The 24,422-nt window shown below is 43.1% G+C and overlaps 1 long non-coding RNA gene across 6 annotated transcripts in view; it reads left to right on the top strand.

Moving 5' to 3' along the window:
* The window catches only part of LOC129639924 (uncharacterized), a 76,846-nt gene that overhangs the window by 46,337 nt on the left and 6,087 nt on the right, over positions 1-24,422 (top strand). For 3 of the 6 annotated variants that reach the window (XR_008708672.1, XR_008708669.1, XR_008708674.1), the window contains exons 2-8: positions 12,609-14,169; positions 15,072-15,396; positions 15,717-16,151; positions 17,009-17,279; positions 18,212-18,292; positions 18,925-19,569; positions 21,667-21,867. This is a non-coding gene — a long non-coding RNA (uncharacterized LOC129639924). The remainder of the gene's footprint in view (positions 1-12,608; positions 14,170-15,071; positions 15,397-15,716; positions 16,152-17,008; positions 17,280-18,211; positions 18,293-18,924; positions 19,570-21,666; positions 21,868-24,422) is intronic. The other 3 variants (XR_008708670.1, XR_008708673.1, XR_008708671.1) reach the window with 3 other exon arrangements.

Here is a 24,422-nt window from a genome sequence, read left to right as displayed (position 1 = left end):
AATATACAATGGATTAAAGACAATCTCTTTAACAAGTGGTGCTGGGAAAACTGGTCAACCACTTGTGAAAGAATGAAACTAGAACACTTTCTAACACCATACACAAAAATAAACTCAAAATGGATTAAAGATCTAAACGTAAGACCAGAAACTATAAAACTCCTAGAGGAGAACATAGGCAAAACACTCTCTGACATACATCACAGCAGGATCCTCTATGACCCACCTCCCAGAATATTGGAAATAAAAGCAAAAATAAACAAATGGGACCTAATTAACCTTAAAAGCTTCTGCACATCAAAGGAAACTATTAGCAAGGTGAAAAGACAGCCTTCAGAATGGGAGAAGATAATAGCAAATGAAGCAACTGACAAACAACTAATCTCGAGAATATACAAGCACACTTTTCAAAAGAGAGATTTGTAGAGCAAATTGGGGAGCAGGAGTAGGAAAGGAAGAATGGATCACTACTTAAAAATTTTATTCCTCACTTGGTACTGGGCCCTTTTCCATTGGGGGTAAAAATGTACAACTTAAACAATACAGGTTTTTTCCCTCAAAAACATGAATGACTGAAATATAACATTCTAAGCATAATATTGAATACTTTCTTTACTTAGATCATTATAATGTGTTCCTTTAAGTGTTTTTATTTTAAGAATAAGAATAAAGAATTAAACTGTGATCTTATTTTTGAAAATTAAACTGTAGCTCATAACAGCTTAACCATTCTGTGACTGGTGCATAAAGATTTCTGGCTATGTAAGTGTCATATTTTTATATTCAGCCAAGTAACACACTAATTAAAATGAAAAGAAATCAGTCGGTGATAGTTCGCTTCGAGTGTTCACATGAATGTCACCTTTTCTCTCTTTTAGTGAGACAATTATTCACTCAATAAATATTCACTAAGGCAATATTAATCGGAAAGAAAAGAAAAATCAAGAGAGGGTTCTGCTTAAAGAATACATTGTAAGATACCTGCATAAGTACTTTAATACATACTAGAATGTGGTGAGTATGTCCCTGGGTATGATGGAACTTTAGAAAAGGGAGAAATTACTGTCACATATAGCAATCTGGTGTGACTTGATGGTTGACTTGGCATCTGAGCTACACCTTGACAGATGGTTTAGTTTGGGATTGATGAGATGGCGTCACTGCAAGAGTTGAGATAAAGCCACTGAGGTGCAGAGACTGAGTATATATTCAGGGAAAACTAGGTAATTTATTTTGATTAGAACATAAGTGTTTGAGAAAAAAACAATGGGAGATAATTTTGAAAAGACATTATGAAGATGGCATAATATCTTGAATGCTGGCTATTGCATTGTGATTTTATTTTGTTGGTTATTTGTGATTCATGGAGTATTTTTTTTAAAGACATTGTTATGAGCAGTGCTATGCTTTACAAAGTTTACAAAATAGATTATCTAGATAAGCACTAAGGCTGGTTTGCTGGGGGTTTTTGGATTTTTTTTTGGCCATGTGGCATGTGGGATCTTAGTTGCTTGACCAGGGATTGAACCCACATGTCAAGCATTAGAAGCATGGAATCGTAACCACTGGAGCACCAGGAAAGTCCCTAGGCTGAGTATTTCTAGTACCAGTGAGAGTCTAAGATTCTAAAATCTTAGATCGCTGGGCTCAGGAAGATTTAGATAGTCTTACTTAATGACTGATCGAGAAAGTTCATCCACCAAGCTATTTCTACTTTTGTGCTGTAATATTTGATGTGAAATTAATATTTTTTTCTTGTTTTACTTTATTTAAAGAAAGGTTTTAATATGTTTTGTAAGGAGTTAACTGAAATATATAATTATTGCCTTCTAGGTTACTAGAATAAACTGCAGTGTGAAATATTAAAGCTTTCTAGTGCATTACAATAATTATAAAATATATCATTTGAACATAAATTTGTGTTAAATTTGCTTCAGATATAACATTTTTCCTCAGTATAGTTACAAGTCAGTACACCTTCAGGATATCTCTGCTAATCTCAGATTAAGGAATTGGAATCACACTATAGACTAATTTAGTGTTTCATATGAGACTATTGAGACTATTAGTTTTATTTCATTTTTAAACAAAGCCATACTCATAAAGAGCTTCATTTTATTTATCATATGCATTATTTATTGAATTAATTGAGTTATGCAGTTGATACTAATTTAGATAAATACTAAAAATGCAAACTAAGTAAACTTAATAATTTGCCACACGAGTGCTCATGCACTAAAAAATGACTAAAGAAGTAGCAAAATCTGGTTGTAAGTGGTAGTCCATTCAGTTCAGTTCAGTTGCTCAGTCATATCTGACCCTTTGCGATTCATTCATGCTGCATGAATCGCAGCATGCCAGGCCTCCCTGTCCATCACCAACTCCCAAAGTTTACCCAAACTCATGTCGAGTTGGTGTTGCCATCCAGCCATCTCATTAGTGGGAACCAAATCAGTTCTTAGTGACATGTAATCTTGTTATATTGCAATAGCTAGTGGATACTTTTTATTAAAAGCCAAAAGTCGGTAACATCTTAATTATGCATTTTATTTAGGAAATAGCATTAAACCTGTATAAAAACCTGTAGCATAGAAATTTTGGAACCTGAGAGTGATCAGGCTTTGTAATTCTTAGGAAGTGATGAGATTTTCCATTTTAATGGTTAGCAGTTTTGCATCTGTGAAGTTGCAGCTACTATGGTATACTTCACCTTTGGTATCTTTTCAGTTGAGATGTTAATATTTGGGAGCAATACAGGACTGGATAATGGATTTGATACAAGAGGTTAAAAAAATAGAGTTAAACTGACTTTCTCAATTTTGGCTAGTATAACAGAATGGCTTAGCGGCTGATGTCTTAGTCAGCTAAGGCTGTTAATCAAAGTACCATAGACTAGGTGGCTTATAAAAAAATGGAAATTTAGTTCTCACAGTTCTGGAGCCTGAAAGTCTAAGATCAAAGTGCTGGCATGATCAGGTTATGATGAGGGTCCTCATCTAGATTGCAAACTGCTGCTGTCTTCTTGTATCCTCATATGGCAGAAAAAGGACAAAAGAGCTCTCTGGGGTCTCTATTATAATGGCATTAATCCTGTTCATGATCCAGTTATCTGCCAAAGGCCCCACCTCTGTTAAGGTAGGATTTCAGCATATGAGATTGGGGAGGATACCACATTCAGTCCCTAACAGCTGCCATTTACAGAGATAGTGGAGTGTATAAGAAAAAACAGGGCTGAGAGATACAAATCTCAGTTTGGCCTTATACGGTTTTGAAATACCATTTATCCAACTAGGTAGAGATGGCAAGATCTCTCTAAAGGAGATCAGCCCTGGGATTTCTTTGGAAGGAATGATGCTAAAGCTGAAACTCCAGTACTTTGGCCACCTCATGCGAAGAGTTGACTCATTGGAAAAGACTCTGATGCTGGGAGGGATTGGGGGCAAGAGGAGAAGGGGACGACAGAGGATGAGATGGCTGCATGGCATCACTGACTCGATGGACGTGAGTCTCAGTGAACTCCGGGAGTTGGTGATGGACAGGGAGGCCTGGCGTGCTGCGATTCATGGGGTCGCAAAGAGTCGGACACGACTGAGCGACTGATCTGATCTGATCTGAGAGATGGCAAGAGTGCCATTGTATGTTGAGATGTGTAAATCTGTGAAGGGGAAATGTATTTTGGGAGTTATTAGTATACACATTGCCAGTTGAAAACATAGAATTAAACTGGAGTTCTCAAGAAGACTGTGAAAAGAGGGGAAATGGGTGTCCTAGGATTAAGGTATGGGGTATTTAATCACTTATTGGCCTGGTAAGGGAGGTTGATCTTAGAAACAAGATTAAGGAAAGGCATCCAAAAAGTGTAAAAATGTTCAGAAGAGGGACTATCATAGTAACTAAGGGAGCTACTGAGATTAAAAGTGCTACTGAGATTTAGATGAGAATTAGTTAATGATAATAATGTTTAACATTTATTGAATGAATATTGTTTGCCTGGTACTAAGTACTTTACCTGGATTGATTCATTAGTTTTCATTAATACCATGAGATGAATAGTACTGTCTTCATTTACAGATGAGGAAAACGAGGCTGAGAGAAAGTAAGAAACATACTCAAATTAAGACTGTTAGTAAGTGGTGCATATGGGATTAGAACCCAGGTGATGTGAATCCAGAGATTGGATACTTAGCCCGTATGCCCTGTTCTATCCAAAGGGTCTGAAAAAATATCCACTGATTTTTTCTTTATTATGAAGAACAAACCGGGATTTATCAATCCAGAAAAGACTGAAGGCTGTTGAAGATGTGCTTTCTTCTACATACGTGTTTGAGGTTCTTTTGAGTGATAGAATGAAGTAATATTGACTTCACTAGAGCCTACAAGTTTGAGGAGTCATGTAAAGGTCCTGAGTGACAGGAGAGCAAAATAAGTGATAATGTACATGGAATTTTGGTTGGTTTTGACATTGCGGTAAAAAAAAAAAAAAATGACATTCCAGTTTTGCTTTAAGAAGATTAAGTCCAATCTCTAGCTTAGGCTAAAGTTGCATAAGCAAATCATATCAAAGAGTGTCATTTTCAGCTGCCCCATAGATTGATTGATATTGGCTTCTTTGATATAAAACTCAGTTTTTAAAAATTTGGAACTTTAACTCTATGAAAATGGTAGAAAAATCTCTTCTAAATCTGCTGCCTAGCTTTCTTCTGGAAGCTTAATTCTTTTCCACTGCCCTGATCTGTAGAAATTATTGTGTTATTGAAGGGGACCTCTGGCCTTCTTACCTGTTACCCTCTCATTCTTCTGGAATACTATGACATGTTGAAACAGGAGCATGTGCTCAAGTGTACCACGGCAGATTTAGTTGTGGATTCTGCCTGGAGAGTTTTAGTGAGGACTACTCCACACACAGTTAGGAATTTCCCTCTTATTTGAATTAAGCAAAGTGTGTTCACATTTGGACATCATTTATTCCTTCTTGTACTAGATATCTCTAAGACCACCTTCAAGATAGATGATTTCTTAGAAGAATTCCCAGAAACCAGAAAAGCTATTCAACTCACAAATATGGTTTATTGTGGCAAAGCATAGAGATTAAAATCAGGAAAGGGAAAAGGTGCTTAGGGAGAAGTTCAGGAGACACCAGGCATAAACTTCCAGCTATTTCCATTCCTGAGGAGTTCCACAGTCAGTTCTTGATTCTTCAAGCAATGATATGTGACAGCACATACCAAATGTTAACAATCTTGATCTGTTGGCGTGGAGCAACTCATCTCCATCACTGACCTTAGCTACTCAGTCTTTAAGCCTCCATGGAGATCAAACTGAGACAGTACACCTCAGAGCTCCAGGCATACACAGACATACACCACAAACAACCACTGTTGGAGTCAATATCTGGTATGGCCCCATGCATCAAACGTACAAAGACACTCTCACCAGGCAGGATAGTCCAGAGGCTCGGAGGCTACATCCCAGGAGCTGGACAAGGACCAGTCTGAAAGACCATAGGCAAGTGAAGGTTTGGGCAGTCTGGGTCTTGCAGTTAACCATGACTGCACAGTATATGCATATATGTCTAGTATTTTTGTCCTATATAGTTTCTTAGTGTTTTTTTAATATATGAAAATGATTTCCAACTATGTGTTTATTTTTCTATTTTATAAAACACTTGTTTCAATTCTAATAACTTTGTTGTCCCACTTCGCCTATAAATATCTGTAATCATAACTATTTACACATCAATGAAATAATTATCTTGGAGTACTTTCTGATATTGTTAGGCCTTATTTCTTATTTTTGTCTGGTTAAATTGATTTGAACCTCTGGGAAGGCTTTTAGATCACTGGGGTGATAATTTTCTCATTGATTACTAAACATGAGAAAACAGACAACCCTTTAGCATATGCAAAAATTTAACATGAGAGAACACAGAATATACATTTTTATGAGTTAAATAGTTATTGTGATCAGTTATATATAAGAGATTGAAAAATGTGACAAGTTCTTATGTAGTTCTATTTCACTAATTCAGAAAATAAAAAAATAATATATTCTAGGAAAAAATTATAAAGTGCTTCAGAAATGAGAAGAAAAAATAATGCAACATGATAAGTACTGAGTAATATAAGACAGTAGACAATCTAGAAAACACTAACAAAGACATGACAATAAAAATTGAGTGCAAATAATTGATTAATTATGCATTTGTGTTTTGCTTTTCTCACTGTTCAGTCAGCAATTTTTTTGTGCCCCTTTAAGAAACAACCCCAAATATCAGTCCAAGTTAAAACTGACACTTCTCTACACTCCAAGGGAGAAAATACAACTCCATCAATCATTTATCCATCCTCCTGGCCAAAGTGCTTGGTCTAGGGGTGAGTCCATAATCCCCATTAGGTTGTTTTCTTGACATTGATGGAAAGACATGTTTTTTTCCTGTTGCATTTGGTAAAGTTGGACAGTATACGCCAAGAGCAGAGGCTCACAAGCCTACTGCACAATAAATCCCAAGGGGATTATTGTTACCATCTTTCTAAATTCCATATATATGCGTTAGTATACTGTATTGGTGTTTTTCTTTCTGGCTTACTTCACTCTGTATAATAGACTCCAGTTTCATCCACCTCATTAGAACTGATTCAAATGTATTCTTTTTAATGGCTGAATAATACTCCATTGTGTATATGTACCACTGCTTTCTTATCCATTCATCTCTGTGGGAGAGGGAGAGGGTGGGAAGATTTGGGAGAATGGCATTGAAACATGTAAAATATCATGTATGAAATGACTTGCCAGTCCAGGTTCGATGCACGATACTGGATGCTTGGGGCTGGTGCACTGGGAGGACCCAGAGGGATGGAATGGGGAGGGAGGAGGGAGGAGGGTTCAGGATGGGGAACACATGTATACTTGTGGTGGATTCATTTTGATATTTGGCAAATCTAATACAGTTATGTAAAGTTTAAAAATAAAATAAAATTAAAAAAAAAATCCCAAGGGGAATTTTTAATACACCTGTTACCCAGGTCACAACCTATATCAAGTAAATCAGAGTTTCTGGTTTATAAACTCTGTGCTTCAGGTGTGTTTACAGACTCGCTAGAGAATTCTAATTGGCAGTCAGTGTTAGAAAACCTGTGGTCCAGAGAGTAGTGGTTCTCTACCTTTGGTGTGGATCTGAATCCTGGTGTCCTGAATAAAATCCAGATTGTTTGGCCCAAGTACACCATTTGAGTTTCTTTTTCATTAGGTGGGCTGGGTGGGACTGGGAATTTGTAGTTCTCTTAATTGCCTAGGTGATGCTGATTCTAGGACCAGACAGTGAGAATGATGCTTTGCTTCTGAAGAGAGAAAAAAATTGAAAGTTAAAAAAAGGACAGAAATCTCAGGTAATTGAAATGCACAGGTAGATCTGGATGGCGGACCTCATGAGAACTTGCGTTTCTTAGAAGGTTACAGTTTATGTCACTGTGGCTTTTTACTGATCACATTTTGAGACTGACATTTGGTCATTATAACTAGTCATGGTATCTCCTGTGTTGTATACTAAAGCTTAGAAGTTTCATCTCAAGGTATTCAAATATTTCTAGTCTAACAATAAAGAAATAGGATGAGAATTAAACAGTTTACTTGAAGCCCCTGGGAAAGTAAGTGGCAATCACTGCTGCTTTGTGGTACCTTCAGGCATCTCTGCACACCTCTTGGGGAAGATGGAAAAATGCACCAGGTGTGCCAACAATTAAAGTGTGGGGAGTGAAGGTACCGTGAGTCAGATAGCTTGAATACCTGCATGGCTCTGGATGTTGAAAGCCATAACTCCAGATTCCCAAGGCCAAAACCATTCATGCCAGGCAGCCTTCTGTTCTAAAGTGAGGTGCTCCTTTATCTTGCCAGGGACCTGACCAAAAGTGGTCCTACAGTCGTTTGCTTACTTCTCAACCCAGAGACATATAAGAGATGAGGTGGAAAAAGTGGAAAGAGTATTGCTAGGGGCTTGTTCAAGATAGCAATGTTCTCTATCCACATGGTGAAGGGAGAGAGTCTGCTTTCCCCTTGTTTCACACCAAGTGCAAGTGGCTTCAGAAAGTCCACCCCCAGGGAAGCCAGCTTGGTAGTAAACTCTGAAGATACAATGAGTGACCTTTGACTTTTTACAGTAAAGAGACTCCAAGAGAAAATCCACTAATTCAAAGATCCCTCCATGGTGGCTCAGAGGTTAAAGCATCTCTGCCTGCAATGCGGGAGACTCGGGTTTGATCCCTGGGTTGGGAAGATCCTCTGGAGAAGGAAATGGAAACCCAGTCCAGTATTCTTATCTGGAGAATCCCGTGGAGGGAGGAGCCTGGTAGGCTACAATCCACAGGGTCACAAAGAGTTGGACACGACTGAGCGACTTCACTTTACTTGAATTTTAGATTTTTATTTGAATTATTAAACTTTTCTCTGAGTACAAGCAGAAGGTTACCACCCCAAAAACCGCTGAAGGAAGTCATACATGTGCTGTTTTCTGTATGCACACTTAAGGCTCATGGAGTGGTGGGACGAAGTAATATTGGCTGTTCTGCAGTGTTCAAAATGTCAGCAATCAAGACAGGTTTCTCTCAGGTGAAAAGAGCACAGTACTTTTCGATTGGACTTTCGATTTGGACTTTCAATTGGACTTTCGATTGGACTTTCGATTAGTTCTCAAACATCATGATATGATATGTCAGGAGAGTGTGTAATTTCCTTGGTTCTGTCTTGCCACAACAAATATTTGAAATGGTGGACCAGTGTTACAGCTCTGTTACAGCTCAGAGTTTCATTCAACAAACAAAGGATAGTACACCCTTCAGGCATGAGGGTGGGCCAACCATAGAAGAGAAGCCTCAATCTTGGCTTCCTCTTTTTTGTCTCCTCCCCCCGAGCCTGACCTGTGCAAATTGGGCTAGCCAAGAAGGGGGTGTGTTTGTTTCACCTGAAGTTTTTACTCCAATACATGGATTTTCCTTTTGTTCCATTTTTGTGGGCTTTTCACTTTCTTTGTCTTTTAGCCACTGCCATTTTGGACTCCTTTTTCCTATTCTAACTACCTAACAATGATAATCATGATCAAACAAAAGGGTGTTATCACATAGAAGGCTGTTGAAAACCTCAGATAGCTGGACACCCCTCCCCACACCTTCTACCATCCAGTTCAGTTCAGTTACTCAGTCTTGTCCGACTCTTTGTGACCCCATGGACTGCAGCACGCCAGGCCTCCCTGTCCATCACCAACTCCCAGAGTTTACTCAAACTCATGTCCATTGAGTTAGTGATGCCATCCAACATCTCAATCTCTGTCGTCCCCTTCTCCTCCCGCCATCAGTCTTTCCCAGTATCAGGGTCTTTTCAAATGAGTCAGTTCTTCTCATCAGGTGGCCAAAGTATTAGAGTTCCTACTTTCTACGCTTAGAATTTCTGATTGAAAAGATCTGAAGTTGAGGCTGAGGATTTTCACTTCTAAAGACTGCATAGATAATGGTGATGCTGTTGGTCTGGAGCCCACACTCTGAGAACCACTAGCTGAACATTAAGGGCTACTATTTGAAGTGAGATCATCTGAGAATAAAACCAACAGAGATAATACGGGAATTTAGAGAGTCCTGGTGATAGAATCTGAGCACTTAGATCAGGAATGCTAGAATAGCAAGGATTCTCACCATATGTTTACTTTTAATTTAAATTAAATTGCATAATTGAATTTTAAGTGAAAGCATCCAAAGCAAAACAGAATTCTAAATTAAAGCTGCATTAGAGGTTGCATTACTACTGAGTCTCCAGCCCCATACAGAGGTCAAACTGTCACAGCAAGACCCAAAGCCTCAGGCAAACAAAAGCAGACATTCCCATTGTTATCATAAGCTATCTGGTATGACCCAAAGCCTCAGGTGTATGCAGGCACTCTTATTAGGCAGGAGAATCAGAGGACTCCGAGTTTTTCTACAAGGAACTGGACAAAGGCTAGTCCTAAACAGCTTTGGTATGTGGGGACTTTAGGCAAACCAAGCATGCTGGGTTGGGACCTGTTACAGCCCAGTTTATAAATTCTTGTTATTTTATGTATGGTGTCCTTTATCCTGTATACTTTATTCAACAGTTTTGTTATGAATGAAAATGTTTTATAAAACTGTAAAGTATTAATTTGCTTCCTTATAAAATATTTATACTAATTATACTGAAGTTTGGTTGTCTGGTTGTGTTCACAAATAATTAAAATCATAATTATTTACATGTATACAAAAATCTGTCCAGATTACCTTCTAATATTGCTAAGCTTTAATTCTTAGTCTGCTGGAATCCATTTGTATTTGTGAGAAAGCTTTTAAATATTAGGGGTGTTAATATATTTGCATTGTGAACTTAAATGAGAAAATAGGGAAGCCTTCAGCCTGTTCAACAAACTTAACATGAGAGAAAGAGAATAAGCATTTTTATAAATTTAAAAAGTAGAATAGCAGTAATATTCAAGATATTTGAAAGTGTAACTTTTTGCAATTCTGTATCATTAATTAAAAAAATAATATTTTTCTAGAAAAACAGGAACTTAGATTTTGCTTCATGATTCACAACTAAAGGTGAATGTAGCCATGATGAGTCAGGTTTATCCTCTGAAAACACAAACAAAATAAAAACAAGTAGGCAAGCTAGAAAATACTAACAAAAACAGGACAATAAACATTCTTATCAAGTTGTTATTTAATGAGAAACTTACTGTTTATTCCCTTCCCCCACCCTGGTGCAGTTTATATTAATAAATCCACTTTGAGAACCATTCAGCCTGAATTTCAGGACAGGTTGTTTAGGAGTTGACACTACCCCATATGCTATAAATGAGAATGCAGAGGGGTCCATCAAGCAAACTTCTGTCCCCCAAGCCAAAGACCTTTGAGTTTGGCTGAGCAAATAGCCATGTTAGGGCAGTAAGAGGTCTTTTCCTGAGATTCCTAGGAAGATAAAGTCTCTTCCCATGTTACTTAGTCAAGTTTTACAGGATAGGCCTAAGGTTGTGGTTCCCAAACTAACTGCACATGTTAATGTCCAGGTAAAAGATTAAAACACCTGTCAATTAGGGCATACCACACCTCAAATTCATGAGAAATTCCAATTGTAAAAACCATGCATCAGTTGTTCCAAAAGAATCCACAGAGGATTCATGTTTATACATTATATTGAAAACAAGTCGTCAGGGAAATAGGTTTCTCAAAATTTGGCATGCATTGAAATTAATGGAGTGCTTATTATTAATAAAATCCACATTGATTGACCATACTCTCCCCTCAGACTCACTACCTGTATAGGTGTGGTGAGTAGGGTTGAGAATTGAAGTATTTACCACGTGCCCAGATATTACTGCTCTGAGGGCCATATTTTGAGAAGCACTGCTCCACTCTTAAGGGAAAGATTGAATATGCCACTTAAAAAATTGCACTGCTAATGATGAGAGTGTGTAGCATAAGAGGTTTTTTACTTTGATTTCAAAGAATAGAATTTTAGGCTACTGAGGTCTTCCAGACAGGCTTGCACATATGGGCCACCTGGAAATTAGATTCCAAAGACTATGGCAGGTTATGCCAACGCTGATGTTTTGTGGAACACATTTTTTGAACTACTCATGAAAATTAAATACTCTCCTTTGAATATTTTTCTTTATTTAAAATTTATTTTATTTATTTTGGCTGCAACTGATGTTCATTGCTGTGCTCAGACTTGCTCTAGTTGTGACGATTGGGGGACTTTTCCTTGCAGTGCACAGTCTTCTCACTGAGGTGGCTTCTCTTTCTTGCGAAGCACAGTCTCTAGGGCTCACGGGCTATAATAACTGAGGAACAGAGGCTCAGGAGTTCTGGCTCTTGGGCCCTAGAACTGGGGCTGAGTACTTGTGACTCAGAGGTTGAGCTGCTTTCAATCATGTGGTATCTTCCTAGATCAGGGATGGAACTCATGTCTCATGATTGGCAGGCTGATTGTTTCCCACTCAGCCTTTTTGAAACAATATATGAGGGATTACTATTTCCTGATCATAGTAAAAACTTTTGATTCTGGAGAATACTTTAAAAAACCTTGGCACTCAGGGGAGGCCCTGGTGTGCTGATGGAAATGCCTGTGGGTGTACCAGGCCCCCTGAGAATTTCTGAGGCGGTAGTCTGCGTATCATGGGTGAGAATGTGCATGACTATGAGGTGGCCACCTCTTGCTGAGGAGGAGATAATGCAATTTGAGAACACATCCTCAACTCTAGAGTCAGGGTCTACATTTGCCAGAGGAAAAAGTTCCTGGTTTTCTGATCAGAAGGTAATGAAAAATCTTCTTCAAAGAAACAAAAGTGGTCAGCTATTACTGTGCATTTACACATATGTGAGTGTGTGTGTATGTATATGTGGACCCTCTGGAAATTTGTAATGTGAAGGATTTCTGTTAATGTTACTCCTCTTTAGAGAGGATACATTTGAGAGTATCAACAGTGTTTCCTCACCCTCCGTTGAATGTCGCACACTAAGTCTGACATTTGTTTAAAGAAGTCATGAAGAAAACTACCTGTTATTTTCCAGGAGTTATAGTATGGTTGTTGTTGTTTCGTCATATGATTTCAGTTTCGATGCCTGAGGACAGTACGGAGATCACACCCATCGAGCAATAGAGAAGAAGCAGGGATGCCTGGCATGCTGCAGTCCAGGGGTTTCTCACAGAGTCGGACACGACTGGGCGACTGAACTGCAGAAGACGTATAGAAGCTGATGATCAGATGGAGTGACTGTCTCAAGACCCCAGATAAAGACTTTGAAGGCTTTGCATTGCACTCAGACATGCTGGAGCCCAAGCGTGGCTGAGAGTCCTGATGCGGAGAGAGTTTGCCGCTGTTGGGCATCCTGGCCTATGCCCGTCTGGGCAGCTCTATGTCTTCTCTGTGGCCAGCCTGACCCAGGGCAGTACGCAGCCACTACTGCCCAGTGGCCAGTGGAGGTATGCTTCTTTGCCTCTTGGGAAGACGATAACCGCACAGAGCGTGCCAGCCATGATGAGTGTGGCCAGAGCAGTTGCCGAAGGGGTGACATGGCCCGCAATATTTGCAAGGTTTGGAACACTGCAAGCAAGAGCTCCGCTGCCTCATCACAGAGGTGGACTGCAGACTCTCCCTCCTGTTCTAAAGCCAGGTGCTCCTTTCTGTTGCCTAGGACCAGCCTTTGAAGGGTTCTTAGGTTGTGGATACAGCTTGTCGCGGGCAGCCATGTTCTATAGCCGCCTGGGAGGGGGAGACCACCTGCCTTTTCCTGGTTGCGAGTCCAGCACAAGAAGCTTCTGAAAGTTTGCCCGAAAGAGGCCAGCTCAGCCATCCCCTCGCTGCAGACACACTTGAGTGGCCTTGGGAACTTCAGAGGCTGTGAAACTCCCCCAGGTCATTCACTGGTCCCAGGATCCCTGGTTCACCTGTGGGCTCTATTCGCCCTAGGGATAATCCTTCCTTCAGAGTTTCTCTCTGAGAAACTGTGACTTGCAGAATTCAGGGACAGAGATCCTGGCGTACCAGAGCCCTAGGTTATTGCCAGGAGTCAGAGACGACTTGGCAACTAGGCAAGCAGTGCCCACCCTTGCTTGCTTTGGAAACCTAGCTCAGTGATTAGAGCCCCTGAAATCCCCAGGCAGTGTGGGCAATCTTCTTCCAAGTAGACACAGGGAGTATCCTTTCAACCTGTGTGACAAGTTGCTCTTCGAGAAAGAAGACGAGTCCGAAGGCTTCTTTAGAATGGTGGCCTCATCCGTGGCCCTGGCGAGTTAGCTTTTTTCAGTTGCTCAGTCATGTCCGACTCTCTGCATCCCGGCTCCTGTGTCCATGGAATTTTCCTGGCAGGAATCCTGGAGTGGCTTGCCATTTCTTTCTCCAGGGAATCTTACCCAACCCAGGGATGGAACCTGTGTCTCCTGCATTGCTGGAGGATTCTTTACCGTCTGAGTCGCAAGAGTCCTTCGGGAAGGTTTTCTCTGAGAATAAGCAGAGGTGGCAATCCTGGAGGCAGCTGAAGGAGGCCCCAGGCTTGACAGAGTCTGCCCGCCCAGGCGAGGCTCACCGAGTTCTTTGAAGGTGTGCTGTCAGTTGCCCAAGCGTCTGAGAAGACACACCACTGTGAATGACCCTCTGGATTTCCTCACACCCCAGTAAGTGTTCCCTGACGTGGAGTGTGGCTGCCTTTGCCCCGAGAGCATGCTTTGTAAGGGCAGACAGAGGAGTGTGGGACCCGGCTGTCCACCCTGAGTCGGAGAGGCCGTGTGTCCCAGGTGGGGTGTGGTTGTCTGTGTTCCCTCGGGCAGAGGTGATGCTAGAGCTGCTCCTTGGAGGACAAGTGGGGAAAAGCAGGGAGGCAGACTGGAATTCCGCCACCGAAAGGGGCACCTATGAGGAGCATGTCCGCCTAGGTGCATGCTCGGTCAGCTTACTGGGCTGGGCTTGCCTTTTCACAGTATCCCCGTACACTGCAGCGGTATCTTGTACACGTTCGACGTAAACAGTGCTTACCTGATTTCACCTCTGTAAACGTGGATTTGCCAGTGACCCGCTGGGAAACTAGAGAGTCAAGAACCAAGAGTCTGCTGTCTAGTTACCCCAGTCGGACCCATCTCACCCATTTTCAAACACTGAAATGAAATGACTTCCAGTTGCATTCTAGATGTGAGCAATAGTATTTCAGCATCAATTTCCTTCTTACGTACATGTGGATGACAAGGTGTGTCATGTCCATAGTAATCTGAATCATTTGTGGATAGCCCGCCTAACCAACAGCATGGGTGAGATGGGAAGGCTCCGGAAATCGTTCCTCCATCATCCAATCCACTGGGCGTTGAGACAGGCCGAGGACACAGTCAGGTTATTTTTCCCTGATGTCGATTTCTGAGAATCTGGGAAGTCAAGGTTTCCTCATGCCCTCTGCTCAAGATGGTGGGACGATGTTCTTGAGCCGGATCTGCTGCTTTCCCACACGTCATCCCCAGTGGTTTAGAAACCCCCTTGGTCTCCCTGTATCATATTGCCTTGTATGAATCGATTCTCCTGGATTTAACAGGTGTGTTCCTGTGCTATTTGCAAGATGTCCCAAGGTTTCCTGTTTCCTGATAGTATTATAGACAAGGCGTGAAGGCAGTCCTTTCCTCAAACCTTGGCTCTCAGGGTAAGCCCAGGTGTGCTTGTGGCAGTATAGCTTGGGTGCCCCGGGACCTCGTAAGAGTTTCTGAGGAGGAAGTCTACGTATCATGGGTGAGAATGTGCACGACTACGACGTGGCCACCTCTTGCCGAGGAAGAGACCACACGCATTGAAAACACCTCCTCGGCTTAAAGTCAAGGTCTACATTTGCCGGAGGAAGACGTTGCTGTTTTTCTGATCAGAAGGTAATGAAAAAGTTTATTGAAAGAAGCAAAAGTGGTCAGCTTTTACTGTGCCTTTACAGATACGTGTGTGTGCGCGTGTGTGTATGTGAGTGGAGGCGGGGGCGGGGGGGACCCTCTGGGAATTCGTAACATGAAGGATTTCTGTTAATGTGACTCCTTTTTGGAGAGGATATGTTCGAGAGTATCAACAATGTTTCCTCACCCTCCGTTGAATGTTGCACACTGAGTCTGACATTTGTTTAAAGAAGTCATGAAGAAAACTACCTGTTATTTTCAAGAAGTTATAGTATGGCTGTTGTTGTTTCGTCATATGATTTCAGTTTCGATGCCTGAGGACAGTACGGAAATCACACCCATCGAGCAATAGAGAAGAAGCAGGGATGCCTGGCGTGCTGCAGTCCAGGGGTTTCTCACAGAGTCGGACACGACTGAGTGACTGAACGGCAGAAGACGTATAGAAGCTGATGATCAGATGGAAGTGATTGTCTCAAGACCCCAGATAAAGACTTTGAAGGCTTTGCATTGCACTCGGACATGCTGGAGCCCAAGCATGGCTGGGAGTCCCGATGCAGAGAGAGTTTGCCACTGTTGGGCATCCTGGCCTATGCCCGTCTGGGCAGCTCTACATCTTCTCTGTGGCCAGCCTGAGCCAGGGCAGTATGCAGCCACTACTGCTCCATGGCAGGTGGAGGTATACTTCTGTGCCTCTTGGGAAAATGATAACTGCACCGAGCGTGCCAGCCATGAAGAATGAGGTGAGAGCAGTTGCCGAAGGGGCGATACACCCCTCAATATTTGCAGGGTTTGGAACACTAAAAGCAAGAGCTCTGCTGCCTCATCACAGAGGTGGACCCCAGACTCCATCCTGTTCTAAAGCCAGGTGCTCCTTTCTGTTGCCTAGGACCAGCCTGTGAAGGGTTCTTAGGTTTTGGATATGGCTTGTAGCGGACAGCCGTGTTCTTTGGCCGCCTGGGAGGGAGAGACTGCCTGTATTTTCCCAGGTTGCGAGTCTAGCGCAAGAGGCTTCTGAAAGTTTGCCCGAAAGAGGCCAGCTCAGCCATCCTCTCGCTGCAGACACACTTGAGTGGCCTTGGGAACTTTGGAGGCTGCAAAACTCCCCCAGGTCATTCGCTGGTCCCAGGATCCCTGGTTCACCTGTGGGCTCTATTCGCCCTAAGAATAATCCTTCCTTCAGAGTTTCTCTCTGAGAAACTGTGACTTGCAGAATTCAGGGACAGAGGATCCTGGTGCACCAGAGCCGTAGGTTATTGCCAGGAGTCAGAGACGACTTGGCAACTAGGCAAGCAGTGCCCACCCTTGCTTGCTTTGGAAACCTAGCTCAGTGATTAGAGCCCCTGAAATTCCCAGGCAATGTGGGCAATCTTCTTCCAAGTAGACATAGGGAGTGTCCTTTCAACCTGTGCGGACAAGTTGCTCTTCGAGAAAGAACACTAGTCTGAAGGCTTCTTTAGAATGGTGGCCTCATCCGTGGCCCTGGCGAGTTAGCTTTTTTCAGTTGCTCAGTCATGTCCGACTCTCTGCATACCGGCTCCTGTGTCCATGGAATTTTCCTGGCAGGAATCCCGGAGTGGGTTTCCATTTCCTTCTCCAGGGGATCTTTCCCAACCCAGGGATGGAACCTGTGTCTCCTGCATTGCTGGAGGATTCTTTACCGTCTGAGTCGCAAGAGTCCTTTGGGAAGGTTTTCTCTGAGAACAAGCAGAGGTGGAAGCCCCGGAGGCAGCTGAAGGAGGCCCCAGGCTTGGCAGAGTCTGCCCGCCCAGACGAGGCTCACCGAGTTCTTTGAAGGTGTGCTGTCGGTTGCCTGAGCGTCTGAGAAGACACACCACTGTGAATGACCCTCTGGATTTCCTCACACCCTAGTAAGTGTTCTCTGTCATGGCGTGTGACTGTTTTTGATCCAAGAGTGAGCATACTGTCTTTCTGGACACGGATTTTTCGCACTCTGCTGTCCTCTTGAGTCGTAGAGGCCATGTGTCCCAAGTAGGGCTTGGTTTTGTGTATTCCCTCTGGCAGAGGTGATGCTAGAGCTGTTCCTTGGAGGACAAGGGGCAGAAGCAGGGAGGCAGGCTGGAATTCCGCCACCAAAAGGGGCCCCTATTGGAGCATGTCCGCCTTGGCTCATTTTCAGTCAGCTTATTGGGCTGGTCTTGTCTTTTCACAGTATCCCCATAGACCAGTGGTATCTTGTACATGTTCAATGTAGACAGTGCTTAACTGATTTCACCTCTGTAAATGTGGATTTGCCAAAGACCCGTTGGGAAACTAGAGAGTCAGAAACCGTAAGCCTGCTGTGTAGTTACCAGAGTCACACCCACCTCACCCATTTTCAAACAATGAACAGAAATGAATTCCAGTTGCATTATAGAAGTGTAGCATCAATTTCATTCATACGTATGTATCAACGACAAGCTGTGTCACGTCCATAGCCATGTGATTACTTTCGTGGATGTCCCACCTTACAAAACAGCATGGGTGAAATGGAGAGTCTCCCAAAATCATTCCCCCATCATGTAAGCCAACGTCCCTTGAGAAGGACCAAGGACACTGTCTGGTTGCATTTATGTGAGGTCAGTCTCTGAGAATCTCGGAAGCCATGCTTTTGCTCATGCCTTCTGCTAAAGATGGGCTGACGATGTTTGAGTCATGATCCCCTGATTTTCGACATGTCATCTCCAACGTTTAAGAAACCCTGTGGTCACACTGTATCACCTTCAAATGAACCACTTCTCCAGGACTAACAGGCATGTCCCCTTGGTATTTGTAACATGTGTCTCAGTTTATTTTCTGATAGTATTTCAGACAAGGCATCGAGGCAATATTTCCTCAAACCCTGGCACTCAGAAGAAGGCCTGGTGTGCTTGTGAGAAAGCAGGTAGGTGCCCCAGGCTCCCCTCAGAGTTTCTGAGGAAGTGGTCTGCATGGTGTGTGTGAGAATGTGCACAACTACGAGGTGCCCAACTCTTGCTAAGTTGGAGACCACGTACTTTGTGAACAACTGCTCTGCTCTAGGAGTCAGAGTCTGCATTTCCAGTGAAAAGGTTGCTTGTTTTGTAAATGGAGGGAAGAAAGCAATTTTGTTACGTGAAAGTAAAAAACAAAATACCATAAGATGTTTCGCTTACTGTGGCCTTGCAAATAAGCCTGTGTCTTATGCCATGGTCCACAAGGTATCCTGAGACGTTTGTTTCTCATTGTATTTCCGTTGGCTGCCTAAGCAACATGTCAAAGCATGTGCAGTCCTACAGGACAAAAGTTGAGGACTGGACAGAAGTCAGTTGTCTGAGGCCCTTGGTGCAAGGTGGGAGAGCTCCAGTGGCCACCTGGAAATGCAGGAGCCAAGACCTGGGCTGGAGGCCACGATGGGGAGCAGGTTTGCAACTGCTGGAGGTCCTGGCCTGTGCCCCTCTAGGCCTCTCATCATCTTCTCCATACCCAACATGGGCCACAGTAGTATGCAGCAAGAGCTGCTCCATGGCGTTTCTGATGTGTATCCTTACCCTACAGGGGAAGATGGTGAGTGCACCGTGCGTGGCCACAGGAAAAAAATGTATGGCGAGTGAATGTGGGTGAGATGCACCCTAAATATCTGCATGGCATTGAGCACTGAAAGCAGTCGCTCTACTGGCTCATCACAGAGTCTGACCCCAGACTCCTAAGTACCCCCCATTGGAAAACGACCGGCCCCTCTGTCTAACCAAGGACGTGATTGAAACGGTCCTTCGATTTGGGGAATGGCTTCCTCAAGGCAGCTGTATTACCAGCCTCTCGGGAGGGGGAAGAGAGTCTGCTTTTCCTTTGTGTCAAGTCAAGAGCAGGAAACTTGGCTCAGCGGGGCCCTCACTGCAGACCCAGGGGTTTGCCTTTAGCCTTTGCAGACAGGACGCTCTACAGAAGTGTTCAGTAGTCCAAAGACTGCTTTCTGGAAGGTTGGCCTCATCGGTGGCATGAGCAGTAGTCCTTCATGAGTGTTTCCTCTGAGAACAAGCAATAGGTGGCAACCCCGGAGGCAGCTGAAGGAGGCCCCGGGCTTGGCCATGTCTGCCCACCCAGGCGAGGCTCACCAAGTGCTTTGAAGAAGTGCTGTCAGCTGGTCGGGGGTCTGAGAAGACACACCACTGTGAAAGACCCTCTGGATTTCTGCACACCCCAGTAAGTGTTCCCTGGCATGGAGTGTGGCTGCTTTTGTCCCAAGAGTGTACTTTGTGATTGGGGACATGGGATTGTGGGACCCAGCTGTCCTCTGTGAGTCGGAAAGTCCGTGTGTCCCAGGTGGGGCTTGCTTGTGCGTGTTCCCTCGGGCAGAGGTGATGCTAGTGCTGCTCCTTGGAGGAGCACGTGGCGGGAAGCAGGGAGGTGGGCTGGAAAGCCGCCACCAGAAGGGGCATCTATGAGGAACACGTCTGCTTGGGCATGTGGTCGGTCAGCTTACTGGGCTGCCCTTGACTTTTCACAGTATCCTTGTACACCACAGCGGTATCTTGTGCACATTCAGTGTCGACAATGCTTAACCGAAAGCTTCTTTGGGAAACTACAGAGTCAGGAACCATGAGTCTGCTGTCTAGTTACCCCAGTCGGACCCATCTCATCCATTTTCAAACACTGAATGGATAGTATTAAAGTTGAATTCGTGAAGAATAGTATTTTAGCATCAATGTAGTTCATATGTACATAGTGACTACAATGTGTGTCAAGTCCGTAGCTATCTGATTACTTTGTTGACAGCCCAGCCTGCCTTACCATACAGTTTCCGTGAGATGGGAAGGCTCCCAAAATTGTTCCCCCATCATGCAGGTCAGTGTCCAGTGAGAAAGACCTAGGATGCAGTCAGGTTATGTTTCTGTGAATTTTATTTCTGAGAGTCTCAAAAGCAATGTTTCACTCCTGCCTTCTGCTAAAGATAGATGAATAATGTTTTTGAGTCACAATCCCCTGATTTACCACAGATCACCCCCCAAAATTAAGAATCCCCTTTGTTCTGGCTATTTCACCTTGAAATGAATCCGTTCTCCTGCAGTAACCGACATGTTAGCATTTTGTTTATAAATTGTCCCAAGATTTCTTATTTTCTGATAGTATTACAGACAGGGTGTCAATGCAATAATTTCCTCAAACCTTGGCACTCAGGGGAAGCCCTGATGTGCTTGTGGCAATGCAGCATGTGTGCCCCACGCCCCCCGTAGAGTTTCTGAGGAGGTAATCTGTGTCATATGGGTGAGAATGTGCATGACTATGCAGTGCCCAGCTCTTGCTCAGGAGAATAGCATGCACTTTGAGAACAGCTGCTCTGCTGTAGTAGTCAAGGTCTCCATTTCTAGCAAAAGTGTTGCTTTTCTTGTAAATGGAGAAGATAAAGCAATTTTTTATGTAAAATAAAAAATAAAATATGATAGGATGTTTAGTTTACTGTGTCCTTGCAAATTAGCCTGTGTCTTATGCTGTGGTCCACAAGTTATCCTCAGACTTTTGTTTCTCATTGTATTTCAATCTGGCTGCAAGAGGAATGTGTTAAAGCATGCCCTGTCCTACAGGACAGAAGTTGAGAACTGGACAGAAATCAATTGGCTCAGGCTTCTGGTGAAAAGATGGGAGGTTCCTCTGTGTACATGAAAAATGCAGGAGCCAAATCTTGGGCTTAATTTCACGATAGGGAGTAGTTTTCCACCTGTTGGAAGTCCTGGCTTGTGGCCATCGGGGCCGGTCATTGTGTTCGTGGCCAACAAGGGCTGTGGTAGTATACAGGCAGAGCCGCTCCTTGGCATTTCTGGTGTGTCTCCTTGCCTCTTGTGGAAGATGGTGAATACACCGAGTGTGCCCACAGGAAAAAAAATATGGTGAGTGAAGGTGCTGTGTGTGAGACATACCACAAATACCTGCGTGGCTTTGAGCACTGACAGCAACAATTCTGCTGGCTCACATCAGGCCTGACCCCAGACTCCATCCTGTTCTAAAGCCAGGTGCTCCTTTCTCTTTCTGAGGCCTGCCTGCAAAGGGTTCTTAGAGTTTGACAATGGCTTGTTCAAGGCTGCCATGTTTTCTGGCCACATGGGCTGGGGAGATAGTCTGCTTTTTCCTTGTTTCAAGCCCAGTGCCGGAAGCTTCAGGTAGTTTGCCCCAAAAAGGCCAGTTGAGCAGTTGCCTCACTGCAGATATGGTGAGTGACCTTGGGCACTTGGAGACCAAGAACCTCCCCCAGGACGTTCACTCGTCCAGGATCCCTGCTCCCCTGTGAACTCTACCTTCCCCCAGGCAGTAACCCTTTCTTCAGAGTTTCTCTCGGAGAATAATCAAGAGTTGACAAAGTCAGAGAGCCTGCAATGATGTTGCTTCTTGGCTGTTTCTGCCTGCGCACTGGAGCTTCCTAGTGTTCTGGAAAGAAGTGGTGCCGCCCGCTCTAAAGAACATAGCCTGCTACAGCCAGAGGAGAGCCGGTGGATTCCAGAGAAAACAGTGAGTCTCTCTCATGTGGAATCTGGTTGCTCGTCCTCTGGTGACATGCTTCATCCTGTGAAAAGAGCATTGCTGTGCCCTCTTGTTCTCACACATTAAATGTGTTAGTAGTTGCATCCTTTGTGCAGGTAATTTTAAAGGGGTGGCTTGAGTGACAGATTTCAATAATCTGTGATGCCACATTTTAGTCTACCATTTTTATGGATTATACATGTGCATAAAGGAAGAGAGATAAATCAAAACACTGATGTATTAAGACATGGGCCATTGCTTAATTTCAGAAATGTCAGATTAGTGGAAATGTTGCTATATATATATATATCATCTTTACATTTTTTAACCTTATTTATATAATTTATTTTTTATTCCAACTCTGAAAAATGGAATTTTAGTTTAATTTTTAAAGACGTAAATTTTTATTTAAATGTATATCCACCTAAAGTTAAATTTGCAGTTTGATAAAGAAAATCTCATAGTATCACAAACTTTACAGTATTCTGTCATAGAGAAAATATAAAAGTTTTAGGATTTTTTTAAGAAGAGGTGATTTACCTGCTTTTATTAAATAGGTCATGAAAGGTATATTCCAAAATTTTCAAAAGATAAATATATTTGTCTTTTTCAGATGTCTGCCTCAGTTGTAGGTTTAGTGCCTATATAGTGTATTTGTTTAAATTGCAAATGAGATTATGATAGTATAACAGGATGTCAGTTAAATAAAAAATACTACAATTTGGATGATAGGCTTACAAAACTGTCAGAAATAGATTTTTTTTATTGTTAAAATTGACTCATCCATATGTAAAATGCTCAAATATTTGTCATGGTGAAATGCATTTTTAAAAATATGTTTAATATTTATAAAATGGTTTTCTTTCCCAGACTGTCATATTGGATATTAACAAAGTATTATGCCCATTTAGGTATGTCTTTTATGTGGGGAATTACTCTGTAAAATATTGATAGTTTGTCATATTGGCCACTTAGTGAATTACTCATTTGAAAAATTAAATTGAAGAACCTTTCCTTCAAGTAAGTTGAGCTAAAGATGGACTCTGCTGCTGCTAAGTTGCTTCAGTCGCGACCCCATAGATGGCAGCCCACCAGGCTCCCCCATCCCTGGGATTCTCCAGGCAATAACACTGGAGTGGGTTGCCATTTCCTTCTCCAATTCATGAAAGTGAAAAGTGAAAGTGAAGTCGCTCAGTTGTGTCCAACTCTTAGCGACCCCATGGACTGCAGCCTACCAGGCTCCTCCGTCCATGGGATTTTCCAGGCAAGAGTACTGGAGTGGGGTGCCATTGCCTTCTCCAGATGGACTCCAGTGGACATCATTAGCTTTGCTTGTGCAGAAAATTACCAGTGTGTTGAAAAATCATGTTGCAGGTTTACTTTGGGCAAGTGTACTTCATAAAATCCCCATTTATGAGATTTAAGAAGAACCAGTGTCATCCGTGGTGCTGTGGAAACCAAAGTGATCCAACTGGGCCCAGTTCCACTGTCCGCTGGATTGATGTTAGATACCCTGATACTTGACTTAGCATGCATGCACGTTCTCTGATACTACATAAACATCTGTTTGTCAAAATTTGGCATCATAGCTTAATGTACATTGTAGAATTATGTCATCTGAATCTGCTACTCTCCTTCTTTCTGGAGTGTTGACTCCTAAGTCCTGTCGGATCTGTGGGAATTCCAGTGCTCTCCTTCAAGATGAAGTCCTGTTGAATCAGAAGCATGGAATCCAGTCTCCTTCAGCATACCTTTCTTCAGAATTTAGGCAACAGCCAGAAGGATGTCAGTGAGGATAACTTCACTTCAAACTGGTTGCTGCTGCTGCTGCTAAGTCGCTGCATTCATGTCTGACTCTGCGACCCCATAGACAGCAGCCCACCAGGCTCCCCCGTCCCTGGAATTCTCCAGGCGGGAACACTGGAGTGGGTTTCCATTTCCTTCTCCAATGCATGAAAGTAAAAAGTGAAAGTGAAGTCGTTCAGTCGTGTCCGACTCTTAACGACCCCATGGACTGCAGCCCACCAGGCTCCTCCATCCATGGGATTTTCCAGGCAAGAGTACTGGAGTGGGGTGCCATTGCCTTCTCTGTTCAAACTGGTTATTCTCATATAATTAGAGTTGGGGATCATTTAACACTGTTCAGTGGTAAAAAAGCCACCTGCAATGCAGGAGAAATGGGTCCAGTCCCTGGCCTGGGAAGATCCCCTGGAGATGGAAATGGCAACCCACTCCAGTATTCTTGCCTGGAGAATCCCCATGGATGGAGGAGCCTGGTGGGCTAGAGTCCATGGGATCCCAAAGAGTCAGACATGACTTGGTGACTAAAGGACAACAACTAGACCTTGTTTTCTTTGGAATCCTAAGTCTATAATTACAGCCACTAAAATCCCCCTGCAGTGCAGTAGTCTCAGGTCCAATCCCTGGGTGGAGAACATCTCCTGGGCAAGGAAATGGAAACCCTCTTTCATATTCTTGCCTGGGAAATCCCATGGAAAGAGGATCCTGGTGAAATGCAGTCCATGAGGTCACAAGGAGTCGGA

This window comes from Bubalus kerabau, chromosome X, assembly GCF_029407905.1.
Source record: "Bubalus kerabau isolate K-KA32 ecotype Philippines breed swamp buffalo chromosome X, PCC_UOA_SB_1v2, whole genome shotgun sequence".
In the NCBI taxonomy this organism is placed as follows: Eukaryota; Metazoa; Chordata; class Mammalia; order Artiodactyla; family Bovidae; genus Bubalus; species Bubalus kerabau.
Note: the sequence above shows the minus strand (reverse complement) of the source record. Positions and strands in the feature narration are given on the sequence as shown.